Source organism: Nycticebus coucang, chromosome 6 (assembly GCF_027406575.1).
Source record: "Nycticebus coucang isolate mNycCou1 chromosome 6, mNycCou1.pri, whole genome shotgun sequence".
Classification (NCBI taxonomy): domain Eukaryota; kingdom Metazoa; phylum Chordata; class Mammalia; order Primates; family Lorisidae; genus Nycticebus; species Nycticebus coucang.
In genome coordinates, this window is record NC_069785.1 from 74400379 (window position 1) to 74413780 (window position 13402).

Below are 13402 nucleotides of genomic sequence, written 5' to 3' on the forward strand. Positions count from 1 at the left end.
TTCCAACCATAAATCATTTAAGTGACTCTGATTAAACAACCACTTAACTTCCCAAATTCTTTGTATCATGATTGTATTTCTTGTCATATTACCTACAATTATAATGAGGTTTCACAAAGCAGGTTCAGATGCCAGCGCACCTGGCTCCTCCTGGCGCACTGCAGTTTAAGGCAAGTTATTTCGCCTCTCAGGGCTTAGTTTTAGCATCGATAAGAAAAGCTTGGTATTTATACACGTCCCCCACAGAGATGGTGTTGGGAATTTTATTCCGTTGGTGTTTATAAAGGATCTTTATTGGAGACCCCAGGGAGGGCAATGCACATGAATGTTTTAATATGCAAGGTTTGGACCATCTAGCCAATGTTCTATAATGACCTATTTTTTTGGCTCCATATTCCCCATAGAGACCTTCTTCTGGCTTCTTCTTTGTTTTTATCCCACCAACTAGGAAATCAGGGGTGTGGCCGCCCAAGCTGAACAAATGGCAATTTCTATGCCCGGCGTGAGGGTTCTGATTATGTCTATACAGGCCTCACAGCAACCGCCAAGGTTTCTGGATTTCAGAGTTAGTGTACATCTGAGAAAGATGAAACCTCCAGTTCAGCCTACAGGTTTTCTCAAAAATGCTAGCAAATTACTCTTAATTTTTCTCACCATACAGCTTTATTAGTAGTACTGGTTGACTTCCACTGAGATTTATGTGTTGCTGTGTTGCAAAGGTTGAACCGTTTCAGGCAGGCAGCGTTTTCCTGTGACCCTTGCGTTTACAGTAACTATTAAAGACAGCAGTAAAACATATATAATAGGCATGGTTCAAATATTTCCCACTGCTTCTGAAATGATTATTTCTCAACAAGAGCAAAAGACCAGTGAAATGTAGGCTTAAAGAGAGGCCTCAACAAAAGCGTGGGTTTTTAAGTTTAAGCTAATATTTAATGTAGGATAAGGACTACTGGTAAATATTGATTTATCTTCCCTCCTATTCCCCTAGGGGCTTAATCTTGCAGCTCAGAACATTAAACAATTGTTTATTATTCCACCAGTATTATAAAAACAATACTAGAATTCTTTTCCCTTTTTCTTTCTTTCTTTTTTTTTTTTTTCTTTAGAGAAATAAAAAGCATCCACTATCCCAGCAGGACAGAGCCACTGCCTCTGTGTGAGCGGCACGCCCATGCAGGAATGGGCCTTGCTGTAGCTCCGTTGTTTAGAGGGACCTGCTTCTTTTCCTGGTCAGAACACAGATTTTTAACTGCAACAATACTTGAAAGAGTTCTTTTAATTCTAGGCTTAAAAAGTAGCAGAAAGGACTGAAGGAAAATGATTGAGCCTGCAGCGGCCGTGTGAACCATCTAGAGAAGCACTGGGAAGAACTTTCTGCAGATGCTGGCACAGCTGTGGAGAGAGGGGGACACTTCTACACCGTCAGTGGGACTACAAACTAATACAGCCTCTTTGGAAAGAAGTTTGGAGAATCCTCAAAGAACTCAAATTAGACCTTCCATTTGATCCTACAATCCCAATGTGAGGCATCTACCCAGAAGAAAAAAAAATCATTTTGTCATAAGGACATTTGCACTAGATTGTTCATCGCAGCTTAGTTTACAATCACCAAGACATGGAAACAACCTAAATGCCCATCAACCCAGGAATGGATTAACAAGCCGTGGCATATGTATACCGTGGAATACTATTCAGCCATAAAAAGATGGAGACTTTAGATCTTTTGTATTTACTTGGATAGAGTTGAAATACATTCTCCTTAGTAAAGTATCACAAGAATGGAAAAGCAAGAATCCAATGTACTCAATACTAATCTGAAGCCAGTAGATGATCTAATGCACACTCACATGAGAGGAAAACTCAATTCAATTCAAGTTGGAGGAAAAGGGTATGAGGAAGAGTGGGGAAAGGAGAGGGATGGGTGTGCTCCTACCTAATGGGCAGAACGTGGGGGTATACAGCACACCTCTTGGGTGCAGGACACAATTACGAGAGGGACCCTACCCAACAAATGCAAACATTATAACTTAGTTATTTATACGCTCACATTAATCTGAAATAAACAAAAAAGATCCTTCTGCAATGGAAGAATTATATGTCTAGCCAGCATGGTTGATTACAGGAGCCACATATGGCTACTGAGCATTTGAAATGTGGCTGGTGCAAATGGGGAGCTGAATTTTAAATTTTATTCCAATTTTAATAACTTAAATGTAAATAGCCACACGTGGCTAGTGACTACTCTACCGGATGACATAGACTGACAGTTTCCTAAGAGTTAGCGTGATGATACGCACCCTCCCCACACACAGAGCAAACCAACAGTTACAACCCAGGAAGGGTTCTGGTGTTACCTTGAACCACACCTTGCCTGGGGAGGGACAAGTCCTGGAACTGTATGTGGACCTCCCTTTCTGGTTGAACTTTGTCCCTGTTCAAATAGCCATGGTTGCTATTTTTTAATAACAATTTTATTGTGATATAATTCACATACCAAACAGTTCATTTATTGAGAGTGTAAAATTCAGTGGGTTTTTTTTTTTACTATATTCGCCAAGTTCTGAAACCTTCCCCACTATTAATTTTATAACATTTTCACTACCCCAAACAGAACGCCTACACCCACCAACAGTCACTGCCCATTTTTCACCAAAGCCCTGCCTCCCAGCACTAGGCAATCACTAATCTACTTTCTATCCCTGTAAATATGCCTACTCTGGAGATTTTATGTAAATGGAGTCATGCGATATAGTCTTTGTGATGGGCTTCTCTTGCTTAGCATAGGGTTTTCAAGGCTCATCTGTGTGTAGCCTGAATCAGTGAGTACCTCACTACTTTTTATGGCTAACTGAGATTCCTTATATGGATATACTACACTTATTTATCCATTCACCAGGTGATGGTCATTTGGGTTGTTTTCACTTTGGGCAATATAGTCCATTTGGGCTGATATAACTGACAACACCACAGACTGGGTAATCTATAAACAGCAGAAATTTATTGCTCACCGTTCTGGAGGCTGGGAAGTCCAGGATCCAAGTGCCAGCAGACTCAGTGTCAAGGGAGGGCTCACTCTCTGCTTCATAGATGGCACATCCTTGCTACGTCCTCACGGGGTGAAAGGGGCAAACAGGCTCCCTCGGGCATCCTTTATAAGGGTGCCAATCCCATTTCTGAGAGCTCTGTCCTCAGGACTTAATCACTTCCCCCAAAGACCCTACCTTTTAATATCATCACATTAGGGATTAGATTTCAACACATGAGTTTTGGGGTGACACAAACATTAAGCATCTGTATACAAGTGTACATGGTAACTCTGCAACATTTTCAAATGGCCAGACTAATTTCCATAGCAGGTGCACCATTTAAATGCTATCAGCAACGTGTAAGGGTTCAATTTCTCCACATCCTTATCTTTTTGATTACAGCCATGCATATATGAAGGGAACTTCGCTGTGGACTGGATTTGCAGTTCCCTGAAGTTGGATTGCTCCTCACCCCCTGTCCATTCACATTCTGTTCAGGCCCATCCTACAGGCACACTTGCCCTGGGGCAGTTTTGCAAGAAAAAAGCAAGTTCCACTTTTGATGTTTCTTCTGAAATTACAGAAGTCAGTTACTCTATCATGACTTTCGCGTGGCACCACGGTTTCAAAGTGACCCCCAAGGAGACAGGGCTTACCCATTTTCGTGCTCCATTAGATGGTGTTGAATATATTTACACTGCTCCAGGTCAGATTCATAGATTGGGCTCCTTCCCCCTAAAAATGACCTCTGTCAATAAAAATAATCTGACTCAGTCCTGGAAGAAAGCTTTTTCAAATCTCTCACTACAAAAGAATTTCCTCTAATATTCTTTATTAAACAGCCACAAAATATTCTAAGATCACCTTCAAATTATAGTAGTTTAAATAATTACAAATACGCAGAGCAAGAAACACTAACCCAAGGTAACGGTGAAAGGTAGAAGTTGAGATGTAGAGCACGATGCCACCTGGGGCAAACTATCGGCCTGCAGGACCAGCCTTCCCCCCACCACCATCTTGCAGACAGAGTTTCATGCACACATCTCTTTAACTAACATGGAGTGCCTACAGAGTGCTAGTCGTCAATTTGAGGATTAAAACAGCAAGCAAAAAGCACCCAGCCTTTGTTTTGACTGAGCTGAGTGTGTGAGGCAGGTGTCAGTCAATCAAAGTGGCCAGTAGTAAGATGGAACAGTGGGGGCTGCTCTAGGATCCAGACCATCTACTGCCTGCTGGTTAACCAATGGCCTCCTCATGGACTCAGCTCAGATCGTAGCAGTGGGAGGTCCTCTGTCCCAGCATGACTTGCCCAGCTGGGATTTCTGTAACCAGCTTGTCCCTAGCATCTTGGGAGGTAAAGGGTGTGAAGAAACATGTGTTTGTTCTTACTGTTCCCTGTTCTTGTCTTTCTGTCACATTCCATATCTCTTAACGCACGACTTCCTCAAACACTACCTTTTCAGTGACATATCAGTATCACTGTCAACATCCTGATAGCCACCAGGAATATTCCATTTTCCTTCTGGATTCATGTACCTCGTATACCTGTGTTACAGAACTTAAGCCATGGAAGGAAAATTCTCTACCTGTTGGCGAAGCTCATTAGTCAGAGAAGACCTCAGAATAAGGCTTTACAGCTGAGTTGCTTGTATTTTCAGTTCCAAGGACATGTCCCTTCTAGTGAATGATCAATAAATGAGGAAGGAAGGAAGGAAGGAGGGAGGGAGGGAGGGAATGAGGGAGGGAGGGAGAGAGAGAAGGAAGGAAGGAAATCAAACATCACAATCACACAGGCCCAGATTCTTCTCAGTTGCAGTGACTTGTTAAAATACTTTGTATTGTCAACTCCCGTGACCCTTGGTTACTATATTCTATTGATCCCCATTTAATGGGGAAAATTATAAATATGTTTTCCTGTTGGAACATTTACTATTAAAATTAACAAAAAACAAGACAGGGAAAGATAAAAAGAAGTCACTTCATCAAGACCATAAATGCTAAAGTCAGAGCTAATTATTTTATCTGGGAAAACAGAATCTACCTTATACTCCACAATATTATTGTGAGGGTAAGGAATGAGGAGCCAGGTCTTGTAGGTAATGAGCAAGGCTGAACATAAAGGGAATAAAAGAAATGGGCTGGACCCAAGGCTGTACCAAGGGCCTGAAGCCTTACAGACCACCCAGAGTAGAAGCAGTTCTTAATCCTGAGGGCAAAAACAAGACCAGGAGGCACAGCAAGGTTGACACAAAGAAAGCTGGACTAGGACAGTGTTTACAAAAAGCAACAAGTCACACAATTTGAGTTGCAGGGAATTCCAAACCCAATATTTCAGGAATAAGAAAAGCAATAGAGATCAGAGTGAAGATATTAATCCAAAATTTAAGCAAAGACTCAAGAACGATAATCATGACACAAGGTGATTGAAAAATAATGTTGAGAAAAACACAGGGTAGACCAGACCTGTACACCACTTTGACAAGAGCTCAAACCTTATTGTCTTCTCTACACATAAGTGGGCCTATTTTACTGTTCCTTATGAATAGAAGGATATGATTTCTATCAAAAAAAAAGGCTATTCCAGGCAGCGCCTAGGGCTCCATGATAGAAATCATATCCTGAGTCTTTGCTTTATCTAATTCTTTCTTCACCTTGTTTAAGGTAGATAGGATAGTATCTTTAAAGCCAATTTACATGACAAAGCTCTTATATTCAGAATATATAAAGATCTCATAATCATAATAATAAGACTAACAACACAATAAAATGGGCAAAAGGTTTAAATCGACCCTTAGCCAAAGAAGATAAATGAATGGCCAAGATTGCTGTGAAGATGGTTAACCTCAAAAATCATCTGGGACATGCAAGTTAAACCTCCTTGCAAAAGTGGTAATACCAAGTGTCGGTGAAGATGACAGGCTAAAATCCTCATACATTACTGGTGGGCATGCAAAATGGCAGGACTACTTTGAAGAACTGACCCAGCAATTCCATTCCATTCAGTGTTTACTGAAGCAAAATCAAAATAAATACACACACACACACAGAGGACTTGAACATGAATGCCTATCGTAGCTTTATTCATAATGGCTCAGAACTGTGAACATTTCAAAACTCTGTCAATAGGTGAATGGATAAACAATTACGGCTTATACATAAAATAGATAAACTCATAAACTCAACAGCAAGAAAGAACATAGTCTTGGTGCTCACAACATGAATGAATCTCAAAAACATGTTGATCGAAGGAAACCAGAAACACAAGTGTTGCAGTAGCCTATTTATATCCAGTTGCAGGACAGGTGGAGCTAAGACATGGTGGTGGAAACCAGAAAGTAGATGCTCAGTTTAGGGAAATTGACTTGAAACGGGCAGAAGGCAACTTTCTGGGGGTGATGGGAATGTTCTATATATTTTTTAAGTGGAAAATATGTTTGTTACCATTCAAACTGCCCTCATACAAAGCCATATAAAATTCTTAGCATTTTGATTATACATTAGTATCTATTTTCTACATAGTTACAAGGATATATAATACAACTTTTCATAATACATTGTTTCAACACATCATTAGTTCTGTTAGACATAAGTACTTACTTTCAAATTCAATACATAAACGATCTCCTCTGTACATAGTTCGGCAGGGCTGATTAGCACAAGTTGCTGTGTATTAAGAGGTATATGATCTGAGTAGTAACAGTTGCTGAAGGTCAGTATCTTTATGCAACGTTTTTTCTTTTTCCTTTAATCATGACAACACAAAACCCTTAAGGTTTATTCATTATTCAGTAAGTCCAGAACCCTTATTTAAGCTGCTGAATCAAATTCATACAGAACACTTATCATATTAAAAACCTTAAAAAAAAAACAACTTTCAAAATCCTGATTAGTACAGAACTTCTATCGGGATAATACTACTCAGGAATGGGAAGGAAAAATACAGCTTTCAGTTTCTTTGGGCTGATAAGAGGAAAAATGCTAAATTACCTTATTGCCTCTTACTAATGACGGCAATTTGGGGAAATACCAGAACAAATATATTCCAGCTCCACAACTCTGGGTAACTTTATGGAGGCGAAAGTTGGCTTAACTCATGCCATAGCACTGACCTGGTGTGTGAACACAAAACATTTGCATTTTGTGATCTAGGTCTTAATTGTGAGCTACATTGAAGATTAAAAAAAAAAAAAAACTATTTTGGTTGTATTTCATTCCAAGAGAATTGATTTGATGCTTGTGTTACAGCACCAGTCTCTCATTAGTGAAATGACGTGCACTCCTGCAGACAAATACTGGATCAAAAAGCCTGTTGTCATAATCTGTTTAACCTGCAGAATACTAAAAAATAAGTTATTTCTACAAAAATCTCTGAAGGGAGCAAAATAAATTCAAATTACAGTATATTTCTAAGTGTTTGAAAGGGAAGTCTACCAACCACACTCTACAGGTCAAACGGTATATTCTGTGATGCCCTCCTGTTCACTGTCAGGCTGCAGTCGGACCACGACACTGAGTTCGTTAACTTCATGTTCTGCGTCACTACCGTCGGTCTCTTCATTGTCATCTTCCTCACAGTCTGAAGATTCTGTCTTGTTCTGATGCAAGTGAGATTCTGGCAGAGTCCCTGATGACTGGGCACTGACAAAAACTGAAGTGAAGGGGTGTGCTCTGACATTGCCTTTTCTTCTTGACTACTGTCTATGTCAGAGTCTGAATTGCCTTGAGAAAGAACAACTTTGTGCTTGTGATTCTGCACAGGTTTTTTGGTTGTAGTCAAGGGTCTACACATTCACGGTGATAGGCCTAGAACAGGGAAGGGTTCTGAGTTTCTCCATCTTCATATTCATCCAAACAAATGGCTAATACATTACGCTCGTCTCCCTTTTTAAATTTTTGTACGGGCAGTTTCTTAATTTGATCTTTACAGAGTCTGTTCTTCTAGCCCTATATCTGTCCTGGACAAATTCTGTGATCATAAAAATAACTGTCAAGGTGAGATAGATGCCCACGACGATAAGGAGGGGGGATCTGGTCATATGCCAGGGGGAGACTACATTCTGGAACTAAGATAACATGACCCCTTTTTTCATATGTGAATTCATCTTTCAAAGAATTAGCTGATGATTCACCCGTAAAGACAGATGGAATGAAAATCTTGCATAATTAACTGTACTTACTGATGTTGGATCCCATGCTAATGAAGTCATCGGAGTCAACATTGCGAACTCTGGCTGCTTTGCACCCTGGTCTCCATGCATTTGGTACCTTTATGCCAAAATGACGATCAAGTCTTCTAATGAACATGACAAAAGCACCAGATGAATTGTGTTTTAATGGTGGAGGCACTATAGCTTCACAAGCATTTTCTGGTTTGAATTTATCAAAAAACCCTTTAAACCTTCAGCTGGAAGTCTATGACCAAATCTTACTAGAAGGTGATCAAAATTAAATGCTAAAATGTCTGCTTCTCCTGGCAGTAGGTTTAGAGCACAAAAAGCTGAACAGCGGAGATGGTATAGACTCGTGTGGTCGACAGCTCAAGCATCCCTAGGGACGGCAGCATCTCAGTGTGAAGCCACCTGGAGGCCCACCCCCAGAACACAAACAGGTTCACTGGCCGCGGCTGTGGGAGAAGTCCCTACTCTGACTTCATGACCGAGTATCTGCACTGACCCCCTCGGTTCCATAGTTTGATTAAGGTGGTGGATACATGAGCATATGTAATATTGGTAAATGTTTGTCAAAACAGAATGGACTGTACACTTAAGAGTTGTGTATTTTGTCACATGTAAATTATATCCTTACAAAGAAGAAACTCCAGTTGACAAAGGGGAGGATAATGGCAGCAAATAAACAGCCGAGCGATGCTTGATCTCAGCCTAGATGGGGTCAGAGTGAGGTTCCTGTGGCTCCATCACACCGCTCAGCGCAGAAGGAGAGGAAGAGTCAAGGAGCAGAAGGAGGGCAGCTCCCAGGAGGAGGGAAGGGCAGTCACTACTGAGGTCACATTTCTGTCCTGGGCATGAGGCTTGTAATGGCACCTGTGGTGGAAAGAGCCAGCTCCATCGCGGCCCCCTGCGGGAGTAATTAGGAGGGCTTGGCAGAGGTTGTAGTAGAATAAGCATCATTTTCTGAGTGGAGTCTGCCTGTAGAGAGGGTATCGAGGTTATTCTTCTGCTGGTATCCACCTTGGGTAGTAAGTAATAAACTTGTATCATTCATAGGAAATGTTTAAAAAATCTTTACTACATATTCGATATATATCCATTCAAGATATATCCAGCAGAAAAGAAAATATATATGAAAGAAGAAAATTTTAAAGCTCCCTATGGTCCTGTTACTCAGAGATAATCTCTCTTCTTCTTTATTGTCTTTCAGCAGAAAATAGTGTTGTATTTTAGCAAAAATGGGATCATACTTTATATGCTGTTTTATAATATGGGGTCAGACAGTTAAGTTCACATACTCATCCTAGAAAAAGTGCTACAGACCTCTTTGCTGAATATTACTACAGTCAGCTTTGAAGTACCCCCTTTGGGAAGCTGTGCACTGATGACAGTGCTGAGTCCACTCATCAGAGCAATTTGGAACTCTTTTTCTCGAATGGCCTTCAGAATTGTCGACATGTGAGGTCTGACAGTTAAGTTAGAGAACTCATCCTAGAAAAAGAGTGCATTGTATATCAAATCAGCACATTGTTCACCATAATTGTACATAGTTATGATTTAATAAAAAATTTAAAAATTTTAATAAAATAAAAATAACAAAATTTTAAAGATAGAAAAAGCTCATAGAATAAGGATATCAAGAAAAAATTTTTTTATATAATTGTACAACGTATTTGTGTTTTAAGCTAAGTACAAGAGTCAAAAAGTTAAAAGTTAAAAAATTCAAAAGTTTATGGTTAAAAATAAAAACTAAAAACAGAAAAATAGAAAAACTAGCTGGGCGTGGTGGTGGCTGCCTGTAGTCCCAGCTACTCGGGAGGCTGAGGCAAGAGGATCACTTGAGCCCAAGAAACTGAGGTTGCTGTGAGCTGTGATGTTGTCACAGCACTCCACCCAGGGGGGGATAAAGTGAGATTCGGTCTCAAAAAAAAAAAGTCTCCTGTTGCATATTTGTTTCCAGTTTTTGTTATTACCCATTACCATGGTATAGGAGAGCATCTTGAACATGCATCGTTGCTTACTGCTCATTCAGTATTTCCTTGAGGAATGCTCTGAGAGTGAAAAATCTTGAGTCAAATGGTTTGGACGTCTTTAAGACCTTTAATGTGTATTATCAATTTTTCTTTTAAAAATTGTTTCAGCCATTTACATTCTAACCAGCAGCAAATGATGTATTATCGCGTTTCAACTTAACACATGGGTGATGATTTGGTTCCTATGACAAGCGATAGCAGTACTTTGGATCCTATGATAAGAACTGTCTCTTTTCATAGAAACATCGTGTAGCAGGGTTGAAATTAACCTTTGAAGTTATCTAGCTCTATCTCCCAGGAAATCCCTGGATCCCCTTTTGGATTCTGTTAGTTTGAAATGAAAAACATTTCTTTTTTTTTTTTTTAATTTCAGTGTGCTTGTTCATTCTTCTTTGTTTGAAGTACTCCTTTTTTGTTGATTTTCTTCTTTCTCCTGTGGTGCTGGCTGTTTTTAATGTTGTTAGTAGAGACGGGGTCTTACTCTGGCTCACTGCTGGTCCTACTGGTCTCGAACCTCTGAGCTCAGGCAATCCACCCGCCTCGGCCTTCCACAGCGCTGGGACTACAGGCGTGAGTCACCACGCCCGGCCAAAACATTTCTTTCAAAATGTTAATTTGAGAACATGGTTAATGTTTGAATGTGGTAGAAAAATTGGGGGAGCTGGAAAGAGAAGTGACCCTGGGGTCAGAATACCTTGGCTTTGAGGCCAGTTGTGTCACTGTCTGTAGCTGTGTGGTCACGGGCAAGTTGCTGACTTACCCTGCCTGGGTCTCAGTGTCCCCAGTAGTAAAATGAAGGGGTTGAGGAGAACCCGGTCGCTACATTGTCTTTAGCTATGACATTCTATAAATCTTTACTATTGAAAGCATTCCTCTCAAAGGCTGGGCTTGTAAATTTAGAGTGTCAAGTCTTTGAAATGCAGCGTGTGTGGGAAAGGAAAAACCCCAGCAGCTACTTTGCTGCTGGATCAGAATTCTGTGTTCTCTGTGAAGCAATAAATTGTCTTGGCTCCCGGATTATTCCAGGTTGCCTTGGGTTTTGCGGAAGTGGCTTTTTCAGGAATGGCTCCCATTGCCGGAAAGTGGGTGTTAATTTGTGCCTTGGCTATTTTTCAGAGCACACTCTGGCAAAATCCTGGCATCTTTTTCAGAGCATCAGCAGATGTAATGACCTGGGATTTTTCTCCCTCCTTGCAAGAGGATGTGCACTCTGTATTAATATCCCAAGTCAAACCTATAGCTGGAGGCCTAGATTTTAATGGAGACTTTATCCAGGTCCAGGGACGGATGTTTGGACCCAGAGGAAATGCTCTGGTCAACACACCACAGGAAACAGGGCAGCTAAGACCTCAGCAATAGTTACTGTTCCTTAGTAAGTATCTGCAGTCTACGGAAATGGGGCAGTGCCCTGGAAGAGGAGAGAAAGTGAAGGAAAGTGAGGAGACCACAGAATAGAACGTTTGTACTGGGTGGCTCTCCAGCGTGCCACCTACATTGACATACCTTATTTAGTCCAAACAATATCCCTGGGACATCATCATTACCATTTTGTCCCAATTCACCCGGTAAGCAAATTCAAGAGCTGGAGCATTCCTGGGGAGTGGCCCAGTCACATCTGCAGCAACCTCAGAGACTGGCTTGGAAATACCATAATTGTCTGTTTCTTTGGCAGATTTTTGCAGTATCTGCTTCTTTTGCAGACTTTTACGGTGTCATGCCTCCCTTCTTGTCCATCTCACCCTTGTATGACAGTTAAAAATGACTCCTTTTTTACTCTTTGAGTTCATAGTAAGAAATTAAAGTCATCTGCCAGTCTTCAGTACAATGCATGTGGAAGACAACATCTAGTCTCGTTTTTCTCAGACTTGAGTCATTTGCAAACTGTCTTTATAATTTATGCCCTATCTGTGTACTACTTTTACTATAATTACAGAATATTTGCTTTCAAATAAGTGTCCTATTTCATTTTTTCTTGTTCTAAGCTCTCATTTTCTAATGTGTAATGTGACAGAGCTATTCAATTTTGTGTGTATTTATTATTATAGTAGGTGATGTATATCTCACTTCTGCCCTCTTTGGTACTGTGAGAAATTAATTAAAATGAAATGTAAAAGTCTCTTAGCCGAATTAGGAACATTATAAGTGTGTAATAACCTCTGTGGCTGCTGGGTACCATATTGGACCGTGCAGATAGAGAATGGTCAGTAGTGACTGAAGATGCTACTGGACAGCAAGGTCTAAGGTTTTCCCAGAGCCCTTAAAGCAGAAGACACCTGACTGCTTTCATTAGTCTAAGCTGGACGAATAGATAAGATCATCGAAAGAACTGTGAATTAATTTGGCAAGTGCTAGCAAAAAATGTCAGATAATCAGTTTCTCCAGGGAGCAGCAAGGCAAGCAGAAGCATTTGAACTTGAGTATGGACTCACTTCCACGTGCTTTAAACCTTCGCACTCTCCAGGGCTCTCTTTTCCTCCATCCCCACCACTCCAGTTCTCCCCTCCCCCTCTCCCTGTCCCTCTCTCTCTTTTCAGCAAACATCTCTCTGTTTTCCTTTCACTCTCCTTCCTCTTGCTTCACCTGTGTCTCCTAACCTCACTTCCCTTCTTGCCCTCAATCCTTTCTTTCCCTTTGGTCTGTGATCATTTTACCTTTCCAAACAAAAATCTCCCTTCTTTAAAATCTGAACCTGTTTGGATTTTGTTTTGCAAGGTCTTCTTCCACTGTAATCATTTCAGGCCAAAAGACATTCTCAGGTGTAACAGGAGTGAGGGATACGTCCTAGCAGAGCTCCACTGAGATGAGGTCAACTCTACACTGGACATCTCTGCCCATAAGTCCTGCCAGCATCTCAGTGCGCGATGCCACCTAAAATTGAGCCATCTCTGGCTGAAACCCTTGCTTCCCCTCTCTGATGTCACCATACCAAACTATTAATATGTGCTTTTTCCACTCCTCATCCGAAATCTCCTTGAAAGAATAAGAGAGTGTTTGACCCTGCTCTCCTCAGGCTCTTATAAGAAGACCAAACTTCCCTTTGCAGCGTTGGTTACTTTGCCTGAGCAGGCTAAAAACCAGGAATTGCCTCAAAGGCTTGGTGCTACTTGTACATATTTAAAAACAATACTCATGCCAGGGCTGTAAAGCTACTGGAGGTCCCCAGAGGGAGGAA

The 13402-nt window shown here is 40.8% G+C and overlaps 1 protein-coding gene and 1 pseudogene across 2 annotated transcripts in view; one reads left to right on the plus strand and one right to left on the minus strand.

Annotated features, from left to right (window-relative positions):
- Positions 1-13402, plus strand: part of THSD4 (thrombospondin type 1 domain containing 4) — a 640675-nt gene that overhangs the window by 373914 nt on the left and 253359 nt on the right. The gene's annotated exons all lie outside the window — the stretch shown is intronic.
- On the minus strand, positions 7478-8248 carry LOC128587690 (E3 ubiquitin-protein ligase RNF13-like; annotated as a pseudogene).